Source organism: Dromiciops gliroides, chromosome 6 (assembly GCF_019393635.1).
Source record: "Dromiciops gliroides isolate mDroGli1 chromosome 6, mDroGli1.pri, whole genome shotgun sequence".
NCBI classification, from domain to species: Eukaryota; Metazoa; Chordata; class Mammalia; order Microbiotheria; family Microbiotheriidae; genus Dromiciops; species Dromiciops gliroides.
Window position 1 is genome coordinate 132,563,797 of NC_057866.1, and position 24,840 is coordinate 132,588,636.

Consider the following 24,840-nt stretch of genomic DNA (forward strand, 5'->3'; position numbering starts at 1 on the left):
CTCTTGAACACTCACTGATGCATTTCTATCTACATAAACCAGGCACTCACAGTAATGACACTTTTAGACCTTAAATAAAACCATTTGCTTAACAGTAAGGCAAAGTAAGTAATATGACAAGTATTCATTTATGGAATGACTGTATGAATAAAAATTATATCATAATTCACACATAAATCTGTATCATACACTCCAAAGCTCTCAGTTTCTGTGGGGGAAAGTGGGTACCCACATAAACCTGGCAGGGAAGGACATGAGGAAAGAAAACCCATTTCTCAGAGTATGTGTGTGTATGTGTGTGTGTGTGTGTGTGTGTGTGTACACACATGCACATATACTTATATGTATATATACTTATACATACATATATATATATATATCAGAAGTACATGTGTTTATGTAATTGGTACATTCACAAACATGTCACCACTGTACAAAATTGCTTTTCTACTAACTGTGGGTTGATTCTCATTGTTCCTTGTACACATCCTCATTTAAGCTCAAGCTTTATTTTATTGACAACTTCTTTCACCTTAAAATTGACATTTAAAAGATGCTGAAAATGTTGTAGTTCTTTATGTGAGAAGCAGTGTTCCTTTTTAGTCAGAAAACTTCAAAGATCATCTGATTGGCTTTCTATGGGCTCTACAGACAAGCCTAGTGAGTGACTCACTCACCAAGATGCTGTATTGTCTAGCCAGTCAGAATAGAGCTTAGGACAAATAGCTTGGCTTGGCTCTCTGGATAATACAAAGTAGTCTAGAAAGCTATTCTTGTACAGCAAAGCAGCTTCACTACCTGTCTTTCCCCCTTTCTATTTTTCTTTTCTCAAACTAAAAGGGGCAGAGAAGAGCAGCAGTCACTTCTGAGAATGCCATTTCTCTTCAGCTCTAGGGGAGACAAAAGAGCAATATCTGGAAGGAAAACTTACATAATGAGCTGATCATCTCTCTAATCAATGAGGATTCTTGAAGGTGATATCTGCCAGCTGACCGTTACTCCAACTGGTCTTTTCAAACAGAAAGCTCTGACGGAACTGCTTTTTTAATTTTTTATTTAATTGACACTTTGCTTCATGCTTTTTCTTTCTTCTTCCATGCTCTCAAAGATTCTCCTTTTACTAGAAAGATCACAATTTGCCAAATTGCTCCTATGAAATGGACAAGTACTTTGAAAATCATGTGCCCAAATAGTTAAGATTTTTCTCTTCATAGTTTTAACTTTTTTGATCTCAAAACAGCAATATGCATATTAGCTGAAAGACCATGCCACTTTGCAGCTTTAAGTTTTAAAGGTAATTTTTTTTGGCCTTGAAAAATATCTATTAATTTTTCCCATTTTTAATGAAAAACCTTTCTTTTGCTATTAAACCATCACAATGTTCACATACAAATAATACATCATCCTAAATCTTTCACTTTGATAGGTAATTCAGGAAAACCATCCTGATTTGGGGATTGCAAATTTAAAATGTTGAAGGTTTTCTTCCTTCAACTCCTTGGTGCCAAACTCCCTCCTGTCTTTTTTGTCATTTTTCTTCTTACATCTTCTCCTGAAACTCCTTATCCTAACAGAGATGTCATAGAGAAAGATACTGTATTATTTTACCTAATTCAAACATTCTTATACAAAGCTTACAGCATTAGAGGAAAAGAACTGAATTTAGTGGTAAGTCTTATATTCCAATCTTGGCTCTGTCGCTTGTGTGAATTTAAATCAATTTCGTCATCTCTGAAATGAAAGGGATTGACACAGTTTATCTCTGAGATCATTCCACTCTTAATGTATGATATTGGAAATTGAAGAGCATTAAAAAAGGAGAGCTGTAGAAAGACTATGAATATTTGTGAGTACCCTCAGATTTCTGTATTGATGAGTTTAAGCGATTGCTATAGCTTATTCCTAGGTAGCTAGGTGGTGTGACAAATAGTCAAACATAGAATTAGAAAATCTTGAATTCAAATTTAGCCTCAAACATTGATTAAACTCTTTGACCCTTGAATAACTCAATTAAACTCCTTCTGTCTCTGTTTTGTAGTCTGTAAAATGATAATAATAGCATCTAGCTATTATAGTTGTTATGAGATAATATTTAAGTGCTTTCTGAACCTTAAAGCACTATCTAGCCATTAATACTTCCTTTTGAATAAAGAGGGAATAGATCCTCAAATTATAGACTTTTAGAAAGTATTATACTTGTTCTGCAGTTGTGTTAACAATGCAAGTAGATTGAAGTTTGGGTTATAAAGTTATTGGCTCAAAAGTGTTAAAAAAAATCTATCAAAGCACTGACCCTGGATTCAGGAGGACCTGAGTTCAAATCCAGTCTCAGATACTTACTAGCTGTGTAACCCTGGGAAAGTCACTTAACCCTCATTGCCCTGGAAAGAAAGAAAGAAAGAAAGAAAGAAAGAAAGAAAGAAAGAAAGAAAGAAAGAAAGAAAGAAAGAAAGAAAGAAAGAAAGAAAGAAAGAAAGAAAGAAAGAAAGAAAGAAAGAAAGAAAGAAAGAAAGAAAGAAAGAAAGAAAGAAAGAAAGAAAGAAAGAAAGAAAAAGAAAAGAAAAAAGAAAAGAAAGGAAAGGAAAAATATACACACACACACACACATATATGTAAAGACAAACATTATTTTGAATCAGTGAATTTTCAAGCATTTATTATGTGCTTACTACATGTCAGACACTGTTAAGCTTTGGGGATATAGAGAAAGGCAAAAACTCTCCATACTCTCCAGGGAATGGAAAGAATGGAAAGATAACATGCAAAAAACTATGTACAAACAAGACATATATGTATATAATAAATATTAGGCACTAGCATTAAGGGGGGTTGTGAAAGGCTTCTTTCAAAAGGTGGGATTTTAGCTGAGATTTAATGTACGCCGGAGAAAAAGAAAACAGGAGGCAGAGAAAAAAATAGCTATTGAGCAGCTCTTTACTATAAAGGTGCTATTCCTATTGAAAACCATCAGTTCTTGAATTCATTCCAAATTTTGTTTTTACTAAGTTTGGTTACCAGCATTAAAAATAACCTGAATGTATCTCTATGTATAACTGGAAAATAATAAAATACTTTTATTCAAAATAAAAAAAAAATAACCTGAATGGGGCAGCTAGGTGGTACCTTGGATAAAGCACCGGCCCTGGATTCAGGAGGACCTGAGTTCAAATCTGGCCTCAGACACTTGATACTTACTGGCTCTGTGACCCTGGGCAAGTCACTTAATCCTCATTGCCCCACAAAAAACCAAAAACAAAACCTGAAAAACCTACACCACTTCATCCCAAATTTGCATTGAGAGATGAGGTATCATATTCGTGTAGTAAAGAGATTTCTATCAACTTATCTATCTCAAAAGTTATGCTGGAGATTAATTGAATAACATGTCAGCACACCAAGGACCTGTGATTTAATGAATATTACTGTAATATATTATTTGTCCTCATTTTTAATGATCAAACTATTATAAAAATTTGATTTTAAAATAGTTGTTTATAGATGTTGATTCTTTACATTTTTCAAATAGGCCAGCTGCCCTGGCTTCAAGATAATAGTGCTGTGGTAGATATCCCATTGGTAGTGTAAGTTTCCTGGCCATTTTCTTTTCTTGTCAAATATTATACCTAACTTTTTGAGGGAAATCCAAACTTTCTCATGCAGATGCTCGGGGGACTGAGTTTCCTCATCTATAAATGAGGCTAGAGCTAATGAATTACAAGGTCCATTCGAGGTTTAACGCAGTGACATTCCATGAAGTAAGGTTCTTTACTCTTCTTTCCAGAAAGAGAATTAATCCAGAGCAGTGTGGCAAGGAAGGGATTAGACAGAGACATTTACAATTTACAAAGGAGAGGTAACATGGAATTCACAAAAGCGAATGATTCTAGTGGATTGAAGGAGGCAGAGTAACTTTTAGGGGGGATAGACTAAACCAACAAAAGAGAAGCAAATAAATGTAGCCATTGGTATATTTGTGCTCTGTTCCCAGCCGCATCACACAGTGTCTTGAAAACTCTTAGTGGAGTCTATATGCATTGTATTCATTCATATCAGTGAAGATTTTTTAAAGCACAGTTTAACAATGCAGATAAGGTGAACCCTCTGTCCTTATAATATGCTAATTAAATGTATTTGTGTCTCCAGCAAAAGATGAGGCTATGTAGTGATGAATAAGAACTTTAAACACACATGACACCTCGTTAAAATGTAATTTTCACATCATAAATCTGAGCCTTTTACTTTGACATTTGAGTAATGCAAATGTTGGGCTGCGAATCTTGAGCATTTTGAAACTGTCACGTGTCTAATAGGTAACTGAACCTGTTTCCTGTATTGTTTAGTTTAATATGGTACATTCTGGCTAGAAAATAAATCAAAGGAGCAATGGAATTTTAAATCACACAGGATATGAGTTATGATAGCTTTCGAATTCCTCCAAGATAGCGCTATCTCTGACATTTAATTTAGGTCCCACCTGAGAAGCTGAATTGAACTTCTTAAACAGGAGTCATATTTTTAAGCACTTTGTTGCTAATTTCAGACCACTCTGCGCTTTTATCCTTTAACTATTTTCTTTACAGCAATCTCTTCTTTCCTTCTCCTCTTCATTGCCTATAGTGACAGCTACTGGCTCTGGACTTTGCTGCTGGAGTTTGTACAGGGCACTCAGCCAATTGCTGCAGTAGCTATTACATCCCAATTTATAGGAGCTAGATTGTGGCTTCTGTTTGTTTTCACCTTTCATGTATTTTTCTTTTTTGGTAATTGAGGGTCATTAACTTTCCAAGTTGACCTACTCCCTATTTGTTTTTTAGCCAGAAGAGCAGGCTAGACTTATGTTAAAAAAAAAAAAAGTTCTGGGGCAGCTAGGTGGCACAGTGGATAGAGCACCGGCCCTGGATTCAGGAGCACCTGAGTTCAAATACGGCCTCAGACACTTAACACTTACTAGCTGTGTGACCCTAGGCAAATCACTTAACCCCAATTGCTTCACACAAAAAACAAAAAACAAAACAAAACAAAACAAAAAAAACCAGAACGTTCTTTAAAACACAAAGATACCATATCCATCTGCAACATAGATGACTTGTTTTAAAAAAGGAAAAAGAAAAGAAAAGGAAAGGCAATTGTCACAATCTATTTACTTATTGCTATGGAGCATGAGGTCTGAGCATATGCATATTTAGAGCAGAAGTAGTAAAAAGAACTTCACTATGTTAAGTTTTCAGTTACAAAGGAGTGGGTTATTTAGTGTCTGTTTCCCACTCACTCCAGCTGTCTGTTCCTTATCCATTTCACTACTCATTAGCATGTCCACCAGAGGGCAGACAGGTGGAACCGAAATCAATTTGGCTGCTCATTAGCCAATCTTGTAAAGGTTGATACCAATGGCTAAATGTAGATTTCTCATTATTTAGGGGTTTCATTTAGAAATGCTGTGCATCCACCACAATTAGGACAAATAACAACATTGGCTATACTGTGCAAGACAACGAATGAGACCCTGTCCTCTTTTTGTGAAATCTTCTGGATAATGTGGTACTATCATAAGAATAATTTTAATCGCATTATAGAACAAATGTTTTATTAATTTTTTCTTCAAATTTTAACTATGTGGGAATAGTGCTAGTAGTGAGCTAAAATGCAAAAAGAGTCTTCCTTTTTAGTAAGGTGAGTCTTGAAAATCATCATAAATCACTAGTGATTTTTACAGAGATAGGTCCACGTTCATTTTTGTGACTCCAATAATCCCCAAGTAAAATTCATGTTGAGAAATGGGGGGGGGGAGGCAGTAAGAAGGAAGGATGTTCAGTTAATCTATAGCGTTTAGAACCTAGTGTTTACTAGGTGCTTAATAAATGCTTGTTGACTGATTAATAGTCATTTCTATTGTTATGAGGTGTTAAACATGAAGTGCCAAGAAGCTTTGCCTCCTTTCAGTAGAAATTCAATATTCTGGAAAAGCTAGTGTTAAGACAAGTCATATCCCAGATGGGATCTGAGATGTCAAAGTATTTAATTGCCTTAATATTCTTAAAATATCTTTAAATGACTTCTCCTTTTCTATGACTTGACCTGTGAAGATACTCCAGGTGTCAATACTTTTGAATTGTTTACATATTGCCTCCTTGAATTGCCTGACCCTCCTCCAAATTCTCCTGGGCCTTGAGCATCACCTAGTGACTAGTGCAGGAATTATTCATTTGTAAGCATATTTGTATGCAAACTCCTCCCAGCTTCCAGCATTAAAGTATGAATCAAAGCTATAAATTAGGCTGACAAATTTCCAGAATACAGAAACATCATAAAAGCATAAAAAAAAACCAATCCAGGTAAGCTTTCATTTCAACAAGGATCTGGAACCTGTAGATATTTAATCCTAGCAAGGAATGGCAAGGCTATTCTATTGGAACAAATTCTGTATAGTTATAGTTTCTTCTTGGTTGAGAAAGCTGAGCCAAGAGAATGAGATCTTATATGACCTAAGGCATGTAAGTTTAGAATGTATCTTAAGCTGAATGATTTACGTTGTAAAGACTAGGAATATATATATATATATATATATATATATATATATACACATACATATGTATATATGTATATATGTGTGTGTATGTATACACATATACATATATGTGTGGAAACCTATATGTGTATGTATATACATATATGTGCATGTATACATATATATATATACTATCAAAGTAAATTCTCTATCTCCTCCCATGTTAAATGTTAATCCTTTTTAAAGAAAATTTGTATTTGTTTATTTTTTATTTATTTATTGGGGGGGGGGTTGCAGGGCAATGGGGGTTAAGTGACTTGCCCAGGGTCACACAGCTAGTAAGTGTCAAGTGTCTGAGGCCGGATTTGAACTCAGGTACTCCTGAATCCAGAGCCAGTGCTTTATCCACTGCGCCACCTAGCCGCCCCGTATTTGTTTATTTTTATGGCTACCTTGAAATACCCAATCAGCAAGAACAATTCTCTTGCAGTTTTTGATATGTATGGGCTTGGATTCTTTTATGATTTCTTTTTCATTAATTAGTGATCCATCTCAATGTAATTTATATATTTATGCCTTAAAAAAGACTTCTCTCAAAGAACTATAAGTTGCAGAAAAGATGCCAACCTGCATTGGATAATGGAAGTTATCACATTAGGAACTCCCTTTAAACAACAAAACCACAGATCACCTCTCTCCCCTGCCAAAAAAAAAGTTTTTTTTTATTATTTTACTCTTTACACAAATCATGAAAGACCTTCAAGATAAATTGGCAAGTATTGAACAAGAATGCATTCCTAACTGAGCATATACTTGAGGGATTCCCTAATGACTAGGAAGAATCATAGACTCTGAGTCAGATGGGACTTTTGAGATCTTATTTTCTAACCTGCATGCCAAGGATTCTAGAACTGAATTTTAGAGATCATTTTCTCAAGTCGTCTCATTTTACAGATAAATTGAGACAAGGAGATCATAAGTGACCTGATTGGTGTCCAACAGCTCAAAAGTAGGAGAACTCGGGGGCAGCTAGGTGGTGCAGTGGATAAAGCACTGGCCCTGGATTCAGGAGGACCTGAGTTAAAATTCGTCCTCAGACACTTGATATTTACTAGCTGAGTGATCCCGGGCAAGTCAATTAACCTTCATTGCCACACCCCCACCCCACCCCCAAAAAGGAGGAGAGCTCAGGTCAGAGATCCCTTGACACATTGTCATCTGTCTCCTGCCTGAAAACTGCCATTTGATGAAATTGCTGTCTTCCGGGGCCATTCCACTTTTGAAGAGCCCTGATTATGTGAAAGTATTCCTTATATTTGATGGTTCTGTGGCCTCATCATTATGGGGATTCCAGAATACCAATGATGATGACTAATCACCACTTTCTCATCCTGTGGGACTCTTATCCATCTCCTCCTCTAAATCATCCTATGAGCTTCCACCTAACATGATATCAGCTTTCCTGTAGATCTTATGACATTGCATAGATATCAACTGAGCACACAGGCTATTATCTATTATCCTTCAGTTTTCCTATTCCTCCTTTTTCAGTTTTGTGTATTTTTTCTTTATAATATCTTTTAGAGTCTTGTCTCTCACAAAATTACTTTAAAAAAATATACTACAACTTACTTAAACCCACAACATCTTTCCATTGTCCTTTGTATGACCATGTTGTATTCGATGTTTCATTTCCATAGCCAAATACCATTGCTGAAAGAATATTGATATTAAATCTACAAGCTTTTGTGTAAGGGAGAATGTTGAAGCCATTAAAGCCTTGATAGGATTTCTTATTGGGTTGACTGACATTAGTTAAACTACCTTAGATCACACTATGGTCAGTGTTGGAGTTTATTGGTTTTCTTTTTTTAACCTTTCTCTACTATACCTTTGCTTCTACTATGCCTTTTCATAGAAGTAACCAAGTATTAAAGCATATGTAAAATTAATTTGGAAGGTCTTATAAGGGTCACTATAGAATGTCTTTAATTCTCCAACCCCTCAGCAGATGTTGGTGAAGAAGCTTCAGTTATCACCATAATGACCTTTAAAAAAATGCTTGAAGTGACCACTATTCTAGGAAATGGATAAGTATCCCATGAAATGCTATTTCTTCCTATATTTTATATATACAATAAAAGCAACAATATTTGCCTCTCCAAGGTGGGACTGTAAATTGTTCCACCATTTTTTTCCTGAAACTTCCTTTTTTCTCCTGGTTAAATAAATACTAAGAATATCACTGGATAAGGATTTTTGCTACCATCACTGAAGAAGCAGAAAGGGACCACACATGATAGGAGAACAATATAACAATTTTCATCTTTCATGTCCCGTCAGGGCCAAAATTTTTTTCTACAGTGTCCAGCCTACCCACATAAGTGTCTGTATACTTTGCTAGGCTAGTCTTGACATGCATACTTAGTCTACTGTAATGACTATACTTGAACCCTTTCAAGCACTGTAGAATATGACAGAGTTTATAATCAATTGGCATAGTTTTTGAGAATTCAAGGTCACCTCCATACCAAGGTGAGACATAGAAGTACGACTTTTTTTCTTCCTTATATAAATTGAAATCTTTCTCTGTGTAACCTTAACCTTTGCCTTCAGGGATAATCCAAACAAGTAAAATCTCCTTTCATATAAGAGTCTTTCAATTATTTGAGGAAAGAGAGAGAGAGAATTCCGTATCTATCTATCTATCATCTATCTATCTATCTATCTATCTATCTATCTATCTATCTATCTATCTATCTATCTATCTATCTATCTATCATCTATCCTCTATATGTTAAGTTTTTTCATCTCTAAGTTAAACAGGCCTAGTCATTCTACCAACTCCTAGTATGTGTGGTTTCAGGTTACTCCACCATGCCTATCGATTTGCTTTTGACCTTCCCTGATTTAATAGTGTCCTTTTAAAATGTAGAACCTCACACTGAACATAATATTTCTATTATGTTCTGACCACAGAAGAGTATAATGTGACTATCATTTTCCTTGGTATGGACACTGTGTTTCTATTAAAATAGAATAAAATTGCATTCACCTTTTGACTTCCACTTCAGTGTTGTCACTGAACTGGCAGTCTACTAAAATGCCTAGGTCCCTCTTTTCACTGTAAATTACTATTTACCCATTTGTCCCCAGTCCTATATTTCAATAGTTGATTTTTAACTTAAAATATAAACCTTTAGATTTTATATCCCAAATGAATTTCATTTGATTAGATTTTGTTCATGATCTCAGGCTGTCAAGAATGTTTTAGGATCCCAGTTCTATAATCTAACATATTAGTTCTTCATCCTAGCATGTATCAAGATGACTGAAGATGGCCCTGAATGTTTAAGTCAGTTGGGGTTAAGTGACTTGCCCAGGGTCACAAAGCTAGTAAGTGTCTGAGGTGATATTTGAGCTCAGGTACTCTTGACTTCAGGGCCAGTTCTCTATCCATTGGGCTACCTAGCTGCCCGAAATATACTCATGTTAGATGGGAAAAAAGTAAGTCAGCATATCTTCTTTGAATATCACTACATGTGGGTAAACATTTAATAAATTCCTCTGATGATTAAAAATATACAGTTATGAGTGTTACAAAAGAGAGTCATGGGGGGCAGCTAGATGGCGCAGTGGTTAAAGCACCGGCCCTGGATTCAGGAGTACCTGAGTTCAAATCCGGCCTCAGACACTTGACACTTACTAGCCGTGTGACCCTGGGCAAGTCACTTAACCCCCAATGCCTGCAAAAAACAAAACAAAACAAAAAAACCAAAAGAGAGCCATGGAAAGTCATATCACTTCTATGAGAAAGGTTTTGTTGTTTGTTTACTTTGGGGGGGGGGCATTTGGAGTTAAGTGACTTGCCCAGGGTCACACAGCTAGTAAGTGTCAAGTGTCTGAGACTGAATTTGAACACAGATACTCCTGAATCTAGGGCCAGTGCTTTATCCACTGCACCACCTAGCTGTCCCTGTTTGTTTACTTTCAATTATATTATACTTGTCTGTCCTCTCCCCTGAATATAGGCAACACCCCTAAATTAAGATCTCTTTGAAGAAGGGAAATACACACAGTGTGATCTATGAATACTTATACAAGCTACCATATTGCTAAATAATCATTTTAAAATATTTTTTCAATTAAAGTAGAGAAATTTTATTCATTTTTTACCACCCTTGCCCCGAGATCTTTGTCTTTACCATTGTCATCACAGTTCTCTTATTAATAGTGTCATTGATCATGGGCTACAGGCAGGCTTTTGTACAACACAGATTTTGTGTAAGGCTGGGGGTGGAATGTGAAAGTGTAGCTTATATTTGGACTAATATGGAATTTACTTCATTTGCATTTCTGCATGTATACTTTTTCTGTTGCTTTCTTTTTGAAAATTTGTCTTTTTCCCCTACTATATATTTTTAAAAATTAATCTATAAGTTTATGTGCTTTAATGTGTGTTATACTGTATGTATGCAAAATATACATGTGTATATTTATTTATAAAACTTTGTTCCAGAGTTATAATTAATTACTTTGGTGTGAGGGAAATCTAGTTTGAAATTCTCTTCCCAATGAAATTTAGCAACTCATCTCTAAACATTTTAGAGCACTGCCTTGGGGACTAAAAGGGATAGGACTTATCCATGGTCACATAGACATGTATTGGGGGCATCATTCAAACCACATCCAATTGACTAGAAGCCTGTCACTATATCAATTATGACATGCCACCTTTCATGTGTTTATATGAGTTTGTGTGTGCATATACTCACATAGGTGTTAGTTATATTATTTCATAAAGATGCTGTTTTAGTCATTTAGGGCAAGACTTCAGCAAGTTAGAGAAAAGAGAGTAGGAGTTTTTCATTACTGTTTTTATTCTATGGTCATTTTTAATGGTTGCCCCTAGAGCTCATAATATTTAATGCATTATATATCTACATGGATAAAATTTTATTTTCCATTCAAGGTCATTCCAATAATATACACCCCCCATACTGAACCTTTTAAGTTTCCCTTTGTTCTGTGGCCTGACAAAATAGACAGTTGTATATCTGACTAGGAAGAACAACAGTCTGATACAGGATGGGCATATCCCCCACTCAGTCCTGCTCTGGCAAAGCAGGGTGCCATTCATCCCATCCTTGAATAGCTGGAATAAATTAACACAGTCAGAAGAGCAATTAAGCTCTAGGCAGCCATGCAGTGCTTTGCAACAGCTCTTCATCTGTTGATGTGTTGAAAAACACTAGGAATGGGCAAAAAGACAGATTTGACCAGTTAAGGATAAATGAATGAAAACAGTAATCAGTGGGAGTCACACCTCTTCTTCATCATGGGTGGTACCTCCAATTTCTTCCTTGGTGCTAATTAGTCCTTAGCAAGGGCCCAAAACTTTACCCACACCCCCCAAAAATAGATAGGGTGGATCCTGACTTATACTTTCAAACTACAGAAGTACTTTCCCTGAACCTACTGGCACTCTTTAGTCTTCAACACATGATAAATTCCTTCCTTCGTCCATTCCCACTGACTTTCCAAAACATCAACAGATGAAGAGCTGTTGTGAAAGGCTGTGTAGCTGCCTAGAGTCCAATTGCTCTTTCTGCCTGTGTTAATTTATTCCAGCTATTCAAGGCCAGCATGAATGGCACCCTGCTTTGCCAGAGTAGATCTAAGTGAATGCAGAGGATGTGCCTGTCCTGTGTCAGGCTGATACAGAACTCTTATAGTTGTCAGCATTGCTGATGTTTTGTCTTTTCTCACTGTTGGTGGATTTGACCGAAGGAAATATATAAAATCATCTTTTTGCATATGTGTTTGGGAGCCTGTTGAATTTTCTGATGTAGTGAAGTGACTCGTAGGTCCTTTAAAAAACATGCACATAACTACACATGACAAGACTGATTCACTATTACACAAGTGCTGGATTTCTTGAAGGCAAATGTATTTTTATTCCAACTCACATCTCTTTAATAACTTGCTGATTTAAGTCCCAAAGCTATATCCCAAGAAATACTGAGTTTAGAGATGAGTGTTGGGTGCAAAGTGAGTATGAAAGTCTTAAATTTTTAAGTAGTTCCCTACTCTCTACCCCACAAGGGATGTTAGTATAATTAGTCTTTTTTTTCCTCATATTTCCATTAATTGTGCTGACAGGAAGGAAAAAAAATAAGCAGTAGGCATTTTTTTTTTTACAAATAATCTTAGACAGTTTTAGTTATTTCCAACCAATAGAAGACTTTTTGGGAAAAAAATTTCTTATTATTTGTTCTAAGTAATAGCCATGATGGATTTTTATCTTATTCTATGCAGCTTGAATCCTGATTCTTTGCTGCTTTTTATCAACCTAAGAGCTAAAGCTTTTTTCCCCCTAGGAAATAAATTTATAGAATCAAAGAGAATAACTTATGATTATCAGTTCAAATTACAAAACAAGTCTCTTTAGAATGAAAATGAGGATTCCATAATATACTTAAAGTTATTATTTTAATATGGATGGGCATATAAGCAGAAATAAAAGACAGATTAAGGTCTAGTTAGATGAGTTTACTATTACCAGTACTGTGACCATAAACACTGAAATTTATATCATGCTTTTAACATTTGCCAAGTATTTTTACATATATTGTCTCATTTGAGCCTCACAATGACCAGGTGGATATAAGTGCTATAGATGTTTTCAACCACATTTTAGAAATGAGGAAACTGAGCCTCAGAGGGATGAAACAACTTGCCCAGATTATCATTTCCAGCACTGTTTTTGAGCCCAGGTCTAACTTTAGCATTCTATCCACTGTGTCACACTAAGTACTAATATGGCTACTGCTACTGTTATTATTACTATTATCCCCACCATCATTCTGACCACTATTATATCTAGCTCTGGGAAGAGTCATTAAATCATCAATGTAATTCTGTAAATGACAGATCAATGAGTTGCTCTTTGTCTCTACCTTACCATTCCTGGTGATTTCCCAGACCAAAACATTCCTACCTGGCAATCAGCCACCTATGAATGTTACATTTCATCATTAGATTATTATTTGATTGGGAGCCTTAACTGTTTTTAGTTTTTGTATTTGTGTCCCCAGCATTAAACAAAAAGTCTAGACCATGCTAAATGTTTTTTTTTGTTGTTTTTTTTTATCTATTCCTTCATTCAATAGTTCATATTACTACCATTGGTGCTCTTATTATTATAACTATTACTTACTTACTTTCTGCTAATAACTCACCTCTGTGTTGTGCTCCACATACATTAACTCATTTGACCCATTCTAGTTTCTAGATTCCAGTGTCCATTAATAGGCAGAGTGACGGTCATTGACTCATTTTGTTATGCTTGTCCATTATCTGCCAAACTGTTTGAACAACAAACAGCTGTGTCCATTGTTTATATTATATGACTTTGTTCATTCATTTTTTTAAAAATTTATGACAGTAGCGTGATTTTGCAGAATCTTAATGGTAATGAACAAGTTAATTAACAATATTGAACAGGACTTGAAGAGATGAGTTTTAATAAGTAGTGCTAAAAATACTACAGCATTCATCTCCAGAACAAACACAATCAGCATCAGACAAATGAGAAAAATGATCAAGATGCATGAACAGTCTCTTTAGAGGCCTTTGCTTTTCTGGTGTCAAGAGAATCAAATGTGTACATTTATGAATACACACATACACCTATATGTGTGTGTATATATATATATATATATATATATAGAGAGAGAGAGAGAGAGAGAGAGAGACATATACAAACACGTATATGAAATTGCATTTAATGAAGTTGCTACTATAATGTATAACTTCATACTAGAGAAATTGAAGGTAAGTTATCAAGAAATTACATTCTTTGTTTAAACTAGTAAACTATTTCAATCTGTGTTGGGGAGAAGGATATGGATTTCTTGCCCATGTAGAAGACAGACTAGTTACCAAGAATATTGGAATTAAATGAGCTTTCATCCCAGAAATATTGATAAACATAGTTCTGTGCACATCAGTATACTTAATTTTAGAGCCAAAGAAATCTTAATTTAAGCACTAGGGCACATAGAATTTGAAAGAATACTGTATTGAATGTCAATATTTCCTCTAATTATAAATGACTTTGTTGTTTCATAAGTCCACTTAAAGTCTCTGGATTTTAATAAGGGAAAGTATTCCCAGGATTCATTACAAGGAATAATTTTATCAGGCATTGGCATGTGTTACCTGAGTGGTAGAAAGACAGATTTTGTACTTCAAGCAGTGGTATAAACAAAGTTTATAAAAATGATCTCAGTTGTCAAATAAAAATATACACATATGCATTTATGTATTCATGTATATGTATGGTGATTGACACGCCACAAATTAAGTGTGAAACTTAATGGGAGATTGGAAGGTTGTTTGTTTTGTTTTGTTTTTATTGTTGTTGTTTTTCCCCATATAGAAACTCTCCCCAGTTTGTGACTCTGACAGTCCTAGATATTGAGTAGAAGCTAGAACTAAAGTTGTAGTTCAGTGCCCCTGTGTTTCAGTCGAGGCTGTGAAACCTATACTCATAGGACAGAGAGCTGGAAACACCCTTTGGTTTATTTCATTCAATAACTTATAAGAAAGAAGAATCATTTATTGTAACATCCTCTTTTTTATCAATCAACATTTTTAAAATTTATTAAACATATATGAACCGAGCACTAGAGATACAAATATAATTAATAAAACAATCCCTACTTGAAAGGAATAAAGATGATTTCACTTTAGAGAGGGTAAAAATCATATTTCTTTTCCCCTGAAGAAAAGAAGGAGAAAGTGGGGATATTGCTATGCAGAGAGAAAAAGATAGGAGACTAGAGTTGGAGTCACTTAAGAGTGGGAAGAGGGGCAGCTAGGTGGTTCAATGGATAAAGCACTGGCCCTGGATTCAGGAGGACCTGAGTTCAAATCCAGCTTCAGACACTTGACACTTACTAGCTGGGTGATGTTGGGCAAGTCACTTAACCCTCAATACCTCAAAAAAAAGTGGGGAGAAAGGCAATCCTTACCTGCCCCACTCAGTAGTGGGGTAGGGTCTGTGAAATCCAAAGTGTATGGGGTTGGAGGTTTCCACATCAGGTTTGAGAAGGAAGAATCCAAATCTGGAGGAAACCAGGATTTCAAGACACAAGGCTGGGTCAGGCAGGAAGCTGGGCTCCAGGGGTCTCACACTGGGAGTAAATTTTTCCTATGGTTTTACATGTAAATCGGTTAGATTTCTTGTCTGATGAGGGTTAACCCCAGAAAAGCAACAGCAGTGTCAAAATCAAGACGGGGAAACTGGCCTTCCAACTGAAGATGCCTGGGGCAGAGCCAAAAGCATAGTATTTAGCCACAGCTTCATTGTGAATTTATTTAATTTTTAATTTAATTTAATTATTTAATAATTTATTTTAAATTATTTATTTAATTCAAATTCAATAAATTTGACCCTGGGCTGGGTCAAACCACATATGGATACATTGGCCTCTGACCCAGCCAAAAGAGCTTGCACTGTAAAAATGAATCCAAATGTTCTCACTAGGGAGGCTGGTGTTGGAAAGTAAAATTTGAAAGGGTAGCAAGCAGCCTTAACTGCACACTCGTTAGTCCCTGAAGTCCAATTCCAAACTTTGTGCCAGTTCTCTTTGCAGGTATATGAGGTTTGGCAGTCCTCCCACCGCTGGTTACAATCGTCCTTGCACAGGGGAACATTCAGGATCTGTTCCTTACTCCAGCTTGAGGACACTGGTTGACTACAGGATCCTAGGTTGGGGGAGCATTCATAGAGACATATGTCCTGGATAAAGAGGCATTTGCAGGCTGGGGTCATCATCCCACACTGATTATAGTTGAAGCGGTACATGTGTAGGAGGTGTTTTCATGGGCAGCAACACTGGGGTTTGCTGTGCAGCAGGCTCTTTTCTTCCATGGGCTACACTGGTTATGAAGGTTATCTTAATCGACTAGGTTTGAACTTGTGTTGCTTAGCATCCATGCAGCCATTGAGCAGATCATTACCCTTCCAAAGCCCTTCAGCCATGGCCATGAGGCCCAGGAACAGCAACCTCCATCCTAGTTGAGTCATGGTGTGAGGGACCTGGCCCCAGTAGCTTCTCAGAGACTCTAAAGAAATCTGTAGTCTTGTAACATTCTTAAACTTATAATGTAGTAGTGACATTGTTATTGCAGGTTATGCCAGTGTAGTATAAATTCTGGAATGTCCTAGCAAACTGTAAAGGCTATGTATACAGACTTGGTAAGAAGCTATTGTTCCATAAGGTGAGGATCAGCTTACCTGAGTACAAAAGACTTGTAACCAGGAGGTTGGCTGCTAAGTGATATTCTTCAGTCTATCTTATGAAATGGACACAAATTCAAAATGGCTCTTGGTTCTTTGTAGCCTCCTTGTGGTTCTTTAGTGACAGAAAGACAAAAGGTATCAAGAATCAGTCTGGAGACCATCTATAAACATTGATTTAAATGTGGTAATCCATGTGACCTTTGTCCAGTGACACCAATGGATGGGCTGAGCCATATTCAACGTGACAATCTCACTGCAAATCAATGAGGAGACATAAAAAAAATGGAGTTGAAAAACAGAACTCCTTAGAGAGATGAATGAAGGACCTAGTTTAATCTTACTACCAAATTCAAGAGCATTTCAGGATTCATAGGCAAAGCAAGCAGATAATTCTTTTTTTTGTTTGTTTTGTTTTTGTTTTTGTTTTTGTTTTTTTAGTGAGGCAGTTGGGGTTAAATGACTTGCCCAGGGTCACACAGTTAGTAAGTGTTAAGTGTCTAAGGCCGGATTTGAACTCAGGTACTCCTGAGTCCAGGGCCGGTGCTCTATCCACTGCACCATCTAGCTGCCCCAGATAATTCTAAAGATAGCTGAGCATTAAGTATCTGTATCTGTACAGCAGAGAGAATTACAGAAAACTTTACTTTCCAGAAGCTGTTTATCCCCTTATTATAATATTCAGGGCCCTGATCCCTTACTCCTAGTACATCATACCTGTTCTACCTTTACTTCCCCCTATTTCAAATCCTGACCTTGTAGGAAACAATTTTAATCTAGTACTGTTCTTCATTTTCAAATCCCTTTCCCTGAGTTCTGCTTTTTCCCATCATGCTAATTCCCAACCCTAAATCACCCCATCCATCTGGTCTATCTTACAAGCTGCCAGTAATGCTAGAGGAAGTGTTGAGTCCACTACAGACTCATGCTATATAACCTCAACTGGATCCAAACAGCTGCAGTGTGACCTTTTTATTCTTCTCTGGTGAATTCTATATCACAAAATCTAAAATGGACATTCCAAATTGTTCCTCTCTTTCTCAAGCTACCAAATCCATTTTACCCCAATTTTTTTTTACCACATTAAATCCTCTTATTTTGTTTGGGGTATTAAATTCATCCCTTTTTTATTTGGATCTTGTCTGGGATACACTTCATGACATAGGTGAATGCTCTCATTTAATATACATCTTCCTTTTATTCTGTACTTGATGTTAGTACTTAGTTGATTTTAAAAAGCAATATCCATTATTGTATTTGTCAGGTATTCGTCTTATCTTAGCATGTTTGTAGGAGAAGTACAATTTGAACTGAGGTCCTCTGACTTCAGAACAAGTACCTTTTCCATTGTTCTGTCTTGTCTCTCTGATTTGTTATATATATTCAGTTTGAGATGTCTAAAGGCCATTCAGTTAGAAATGGACGCTAGGTGGCCAGAAGATAAAATAGGGATGAAACTAAAGATCTGGGTATTGTCTTCATTGAGAAAATTGAATCCAACAGAATGTAGGTAGAAAAGAGAAGAGGGAATACGATAGAGACTTTGGGGAACACCTGCACTAAGGAGGCAGGACATGGATTATGATACAGAAAAGGAGATTGAGAAATAATGCTAGACAGGTCAGGAAGGGGTAAGGGAGATCCAATAGATAATAATAATAATAATTTTTTATATATGGAAAGCATATGGTGTCCGATGCTGCAGAGGTTAAGACAGTGAGGACTGAGACTAAAAATCCGTTGGACTTGGCCATTAATAGATCATTGGTAACCTTGGAAAGAACAGTTTTAGCTGAGTTATGAAGTCAGAAGCCAAATTCCAGTGGGGCAAGAAGGGAATGAAATGAAAGTGGAGACAGATTTGTCTAGGAATGTGACTATGAAAGCGAAGGAAGAGGGTTCAGCTTGGTCACCATTAAGGTTCTTCCCAGATCTGAAGTGCATTGACTGTTATATATGACTGGAAAAGGAAGGGAGCTTATTGCAAAAGTGAGAATTAAAAGATGGAAAGCCTGACAGTTGCATTGATATTCATAAAATGTCTAATGAACTAGATAGATAGGTATCCAGCACTTTGGGTCAATCCCCTTTGGAAAATTTTGTGCAAAGATGTGGACAAGAATTACAAAGGAGAAAATAGCATGGATGGGCTGGATAACTGTCTTGTTAGAATCATCAGATCCACATGGATTTGATCATGGATTTATTAAAGTGATATTAGAGTGGTATGCTGAGTTATTTTATCATATTAGCCAAAGCTTGTTCTGCTTCTTCCACTACTTTGTCCAAAATGTTCTTCCGGTTCATAAAGTTACCTGACTATAAATGGGAGGAGTGTTAAATAGTTCTGAGAATTTTATGAAGAAGAGTCATTTGCATATCTCTTACTTAGGAGTATTTCTTCAATGTGATCTTGGTTATTCCTAAGAATCTTAGATCTGAATATTTAATATTGATCACTTGTACAAACCATCTATAGTATTTCCCCTATAATTTTTGAGGTCAAGGATTATTCTACTTGGGATGTATATTGATATTTTAGGTAACAGTGATGATAGTTATGGTATTTTAGTTTTAATTTCTTTTTAATTAATTACTTTTATTTTTATTTTTAGGGTTTTTGTTTTGTTTTGTTTGTTTTGTTTGGGTTTTGGGGGGGCAATGGGGGTTAAGTGACTTGCCCAGGGTCACACAGCTAGTAAGTGTCAAGTGTCTGAGGCCATATTTGAAGCTGAATAAGCAGGTCTGGAAGTGTGCATGGTCCTGGTCCTGGGAGGTTCCAGCAGCAACAGTTGGAATAGTAGGGAAAAAAGACTCTAGTAATGGGGGCGCAAAATAGTAGCTGCCCTTCCTATGAATAAGCCTTTTACAAATTATGCTCCTAAGCAGGAGACTGTTGTACTATGGAATTCTAACACAAAATATGTGGGAAAAATTGTTTTCATTTTAATCCAGTTTTACTTTGTCCTTTTACTTAACTTTTCAATTGTCTTGAAGGTAGTACACTACAGCAGTATTATTTTACATCTTCTCAGGCCTTTGCAATAATTGGGCATACTGCAGGGATTTTGCTTTAATTCAGAGGTTGATGACTCTCAATGGTTTTAGTGAAAACTTTCTTCCTGACATTAGTATAATGTAACAAAGGATGTACCATTGTTTTTGAAGGATCAACGGATTTTACAAATGCCTTAAAATGACTTCCATAAAAGGTAAATGAATGTTCTTTACATTATTATCCTAGTTCTACAATCTTTAGGTATAAAAGGGCCTAGTACAAAATAAATAAGAGTTTTAATTTATCTATTGATACTGTAATTTTATTGTGGAGTAATAATTGTCAAATAAAGTTTATACTAGGCATTATAAAAGAGTGTAATATTTTTCCAAGATCATTGAACTCATCACTTCTTATAATATAATACTATTTCATAATGGTCATATACTACAATTTGTTTAGCCATTCCTCAGTTGATGAACATTTCCACAATTTCCAGTTCTTTGCCACCACAAAGAGAGCTGTTATAAATATTTTAGAACATATAAGTCCTTTGGTTTTCTCACCAATCATCTTTGTAAATAGACCTAGTAGTGGTATTGATGGATCAAAGGGTATAGGCAGTTTATAACTCTGGATATAATTCCAGATTGTTCTCCAAAATAGTGGGATTAGTTCACAATTCCATCAACAGTGAATTAGTGTCTCAATTTTTTCCACATCGCCTCCGACATTTGTTCCATTCCCCTTCAATCATTTTAGCCAATCTGATAGGTATTTTCATTTGCCTTTCTCTAATCAATAATCAGTTAGAACATTCTTTATATGCTTATAAATTGTTTTGATTTCTTCATCAAAAAACTGCCTATTCATGTTATTTGACCATTTATCAGTTGGGGAATGACTCATATACTTATAGATAGACCTGCACAAAATAATGAAGAGAAATGAGCAGAATCAAGAGAACATTGTATACAGTAATAGCAATATTGTTTTAAGAACAATTTTGAGCCACAGAGTCCTTTTGACTATTATAAATACCCAGATCAAATAAAAGGGATCTATGAAGGAAGATACTATATGTACGTAGAGAAAGAACTAAGAAATAGAAGATTTACATGTATATACATATTTGTGTCTAACGGTAACCATCTCTAGGCTGGGGGAAGGGAAGAAAAAAGTTTTATGATAACTTTGTTATATATTTAAAAGGAATAGCAAGTTGTATACAACATATTTGCAGTTTTATATGCAAAAAATGAGTGTAATGTATTGCAGTAAATAATTGCACAAAAGAATCTTTTCTTTCAAATGCTATAGGTTCTACATGGTAAATGTTATATAGCAAGTAAATTGAATGGTTAAGAAATAGCATAATGTAATAAAAAGAGCGCACGCTGAACCAGAATCAGAAATCCTATAGTCAATAAAGATTTATTAAACAACCTACTATGTGTCAGGTACTGTGCTAAAACACTGAGGATGCAAATAGAGGCAACAACTAAACAAACAAACAAAAAATCCCTGTTCTAAGGGTGCTCACATTTTAATAATGTAGGAGACCATATACAAACAACTAGATACACATAATGTAAATGCAGGATGAATTAGAGATAAGCAACAGAGGGAAGGAATCAAGGGGTATTAGGAATCTGGAGCTATTTCCAAGTTTGCCATTTTGTTGTATGACACTGGGCAACTTAATCTTTTTTTAAACTTTGGTTTCTTCAGTGACAAAATCGGGATGACAGTATCTGTTGTGTCCACCTCAAAGGGTCATTGTAAAGACTGAATAAGGTGATATTAATAAAATCAATTCAAGAGAATAAAAAGGTACAAGGCAAGACAAGATGGCACTAGTGGTCATAGCTTGTTTAGATAGGTTTTTCAAGTAGTTTTTGTCCTAAAATGTCTTGTTGAAAGCCAGATACAATATTCCTATGGCAACCTTGAGTCTGGTACAAGTGTTACTATAAAAGCTTTGATGGATCATTTAAAAATTAAGCAGAAGAGAGCACAAGGAATCTCCAAAGAGAACAGAGATAAAAAGGTCAATTCTGGACCTACCATCTTAAACTTGAATTATAACAAAAAATAGTTAGTATGTACATGATAGAAATAGAAACTGTACATAATAGAAATTAATTTTCATTTCCAATCCCCCTTTTCCTTTTTTGTTTTCTTTTTATATTGAATTAGTCATCTTTATTAAATTCATTATAGTTTTTAAACCATTTGAATTCATTATCAAGTAACCAAATTAATACTTCTATAAAAATTAAGAATATTATTTACAAATACAAAAATCATAAAAAGTTTAATCAATAAGATAAACAAGATTTGAAATGTAAGAAATCTATCTGTATATACATATATGACCAAATCAAAGATCTTAATGGTTATTAAAATAATATAGCATAACATATTAAATAATAATATCTTAATGATATGATTATATATATGCATATTAATAAGTAAATATATACTTCTGTCTTTGAAATTTAGAGATAAATTGACCACTGGATTAAATACTTCTGATATTTTTGGTGTGGTATAATCCATATAAGGTGGTTCTCATTCCCAAACACAGGAAGATATGTAGAAGATAAATCCATTGGTTTATTTATCAACAAACATGTCAACAATAGATACATTAGACACCTATTATGTCCACAGTTAGTACAATGATGATAAAATTAAAAGTCATACATAAGGGGACAGCTAGATGGCGCAGCCCTGGATTCAAGATGATCTGAGTTCAAATCCGGCCTCAGATACTTGACACTCACTAGCTGCATGACCCTGTGCAAGTAACTTAACGCTTATTGCCCCACACCCCCAAAAATAGACATGAATAAATATTTATTCAGTTCTCTTTGGGTGAGAAATTAGGCTATTCCATAGAAGAGCGGGAAAAATAAACGCACCATTCAAATTCCTATATCCTGCTTATGGATTTATTGGAATTTCTACAAATATTCCCCCAAATTCTAGCTCTAATGTTCTAAATATAGTTTTAGCTTTTCAGAGTAAAGACATAAAACAACCTATAAAACTATATGTGAATATAAAAAACCTGTTTTAATTCTTTCAGGGTATTGATTAGTTTTCAGTTTTATTCTTTTTGGGTCACCTTGCATTGTCCCATATTGTGAAGGCACCATAATCTTTCAATCTGGAATATCCTCCTCCCACCCCCTTCTCCAAACAATGTACAGTTGAATTAATTCTTGATTTTATGGTTTAGAGTATAAGAAGGCAGTAACTTGGATGATTTAAAGTAGTTCAATTCAACAAACATATATAGATTGCTGTGTACCAGGTAGTGTGGTAGATGTTCAAGACACAAAGACAAAACCAAAGCTGTTGCCTTCCTCATTTACCAGTTCAATTTCATTTATCAGTACTTAATGGTCACTGTAATAAAAATACCATACTGTCAATTTTCTGTCAATCAGTTCTATTTAAGAAAAAAAAAACTATGAAATTTTGGAGACTCAAGCCATCTCTCCTATCATTTCTTACAGAGCATTAATATTTCATTGTATGCTTATTCCATGAATTCTTCAGCCATTCTCCAATTGATGGGCTCCCATTTTGTTTCTGGGTCGATGTTGTAGCAAAAAGTACTGCTGTATTTTTTTTTTTCATAACTGGGCCTACTACTAGTATTCCTGTGTCAAAAAGTATGTAGAGATTAGTGACTTTGGCAATATTATTCCAAATGTATTTTCTTGTGTTACTAATCTATAGCTCCACCAGCAGTTCATTTACATGCCTGTGCTTCCATGTCCAACAACTGTATTTTTCTTTTGTTTCTTTTTGTGATCTTTGTCAATATGATAGTTTCACAGTAGACAAAAGAGATCATTTTTATTGTATAAAGTATCAAGATATTTTTACCTAAACAAAAGCAATGCAATTAAAATGAGAAGACTTAACTGAGTCTTTATAAAGAAATTCTGATAAAGGTCTAAGATATATAAGGAATAGATAAAAAAATACAAATATAAAAAGCTCTTCCCTAACTGATATAGCAACAAAGGATTTGAACAAGCTCTGCTCAAAAGAAATGCAAACTATCAATAGATATAAGAAAAAAATGTTTTACATCTCTAGTAAGAAAAGAAATGCTGACTAAAACAATTTTGAGTTTCTACCTCATTAAAGCAATTTTGAATTTCTATCTCATACCTATCAGATTGATGAGAATCACACACAAAGAAGAAAAATGCAGTTAGATATGGAAGCTGATAAATTCCCTAGCACAGACAGCATGGACAAAAAGAGGAAAGGGCCCACAAGAAAGCCCTAGAACAAACTCTGAAAGGAACCTAAAAAAGAAAACTGGAAGGATGAGTTGGCTAGGTAGAAAGAAAATTCTGACAGAGAAATGGCACAAAATCTTGGGAAGGAGAAATGTATCAGAAAGAGGAAGCAGGCAACTGTATCCGTTTCTGAAATGGGGTCAAGAAGTTTGAGAACTGAGAAAAAACTACTGAATATTTTTCTTTTTTTTTTTTTAATTTGAAACAATGAAAAATCTACCTTTTCTTTCTTCATTCTTCCTTCACTCCCGTCCACTTGAGCAAAGAAAGAAAACCCCTTTACACACCTGTATAGTCAAGCAAAATAAATTCTGGCTTTGTCTCTATTTTAGCAATCTCTGTCCACCACCCAAAAAAAACCTCAACCATACTAATATTGGATTTAGCAATAAAGAGATGTTGTTGATCTTTGAGGCAGCTAAGTGATGCAGTTGCTAGAGCCTGGATGTTCAGGCAAAAAGTCCTGAATTCTAGATCTGGCCACAGACACTAGCCACGGGATTCCTGAAAGAGTCACTTAATCTCTGTTTGTCTCAGTTTCCTCATCTATAAAATGGGTATAGGATCTAATGAGATAATATTTTAACGTGCTTCTCATACCTTAAAGCACTATATAAATGCTAGGTATTACTGTTGCTTTGTTATTATTATTGTAGTAACGCCTTTATTGAGTGGAAGGGGGAAGTCAGAGTAATTGTGG

The 24,840-nt window shown here is 35.3% G+C and overlaps 1 protein-coding gene and 1 pseudogene across 16 annotated transcripts in view; one reads left to right on the top strand and one right to left on the bottom strand.

Annotated features, from left to right (window-relative positions):
• Positions 1 to 24,840, top strand: part of ADGRL3 (adhesion G protein-coupled receptor L3) — a 971,834-nt gene that overhangs the window by 641,040 nt on the left and 305,954 nt on the right. The window lies entirely within an intron of this gene.
• Positions 15,769 to 16,601, bottom strand: LOC122732616 (annotated as a pseudogene).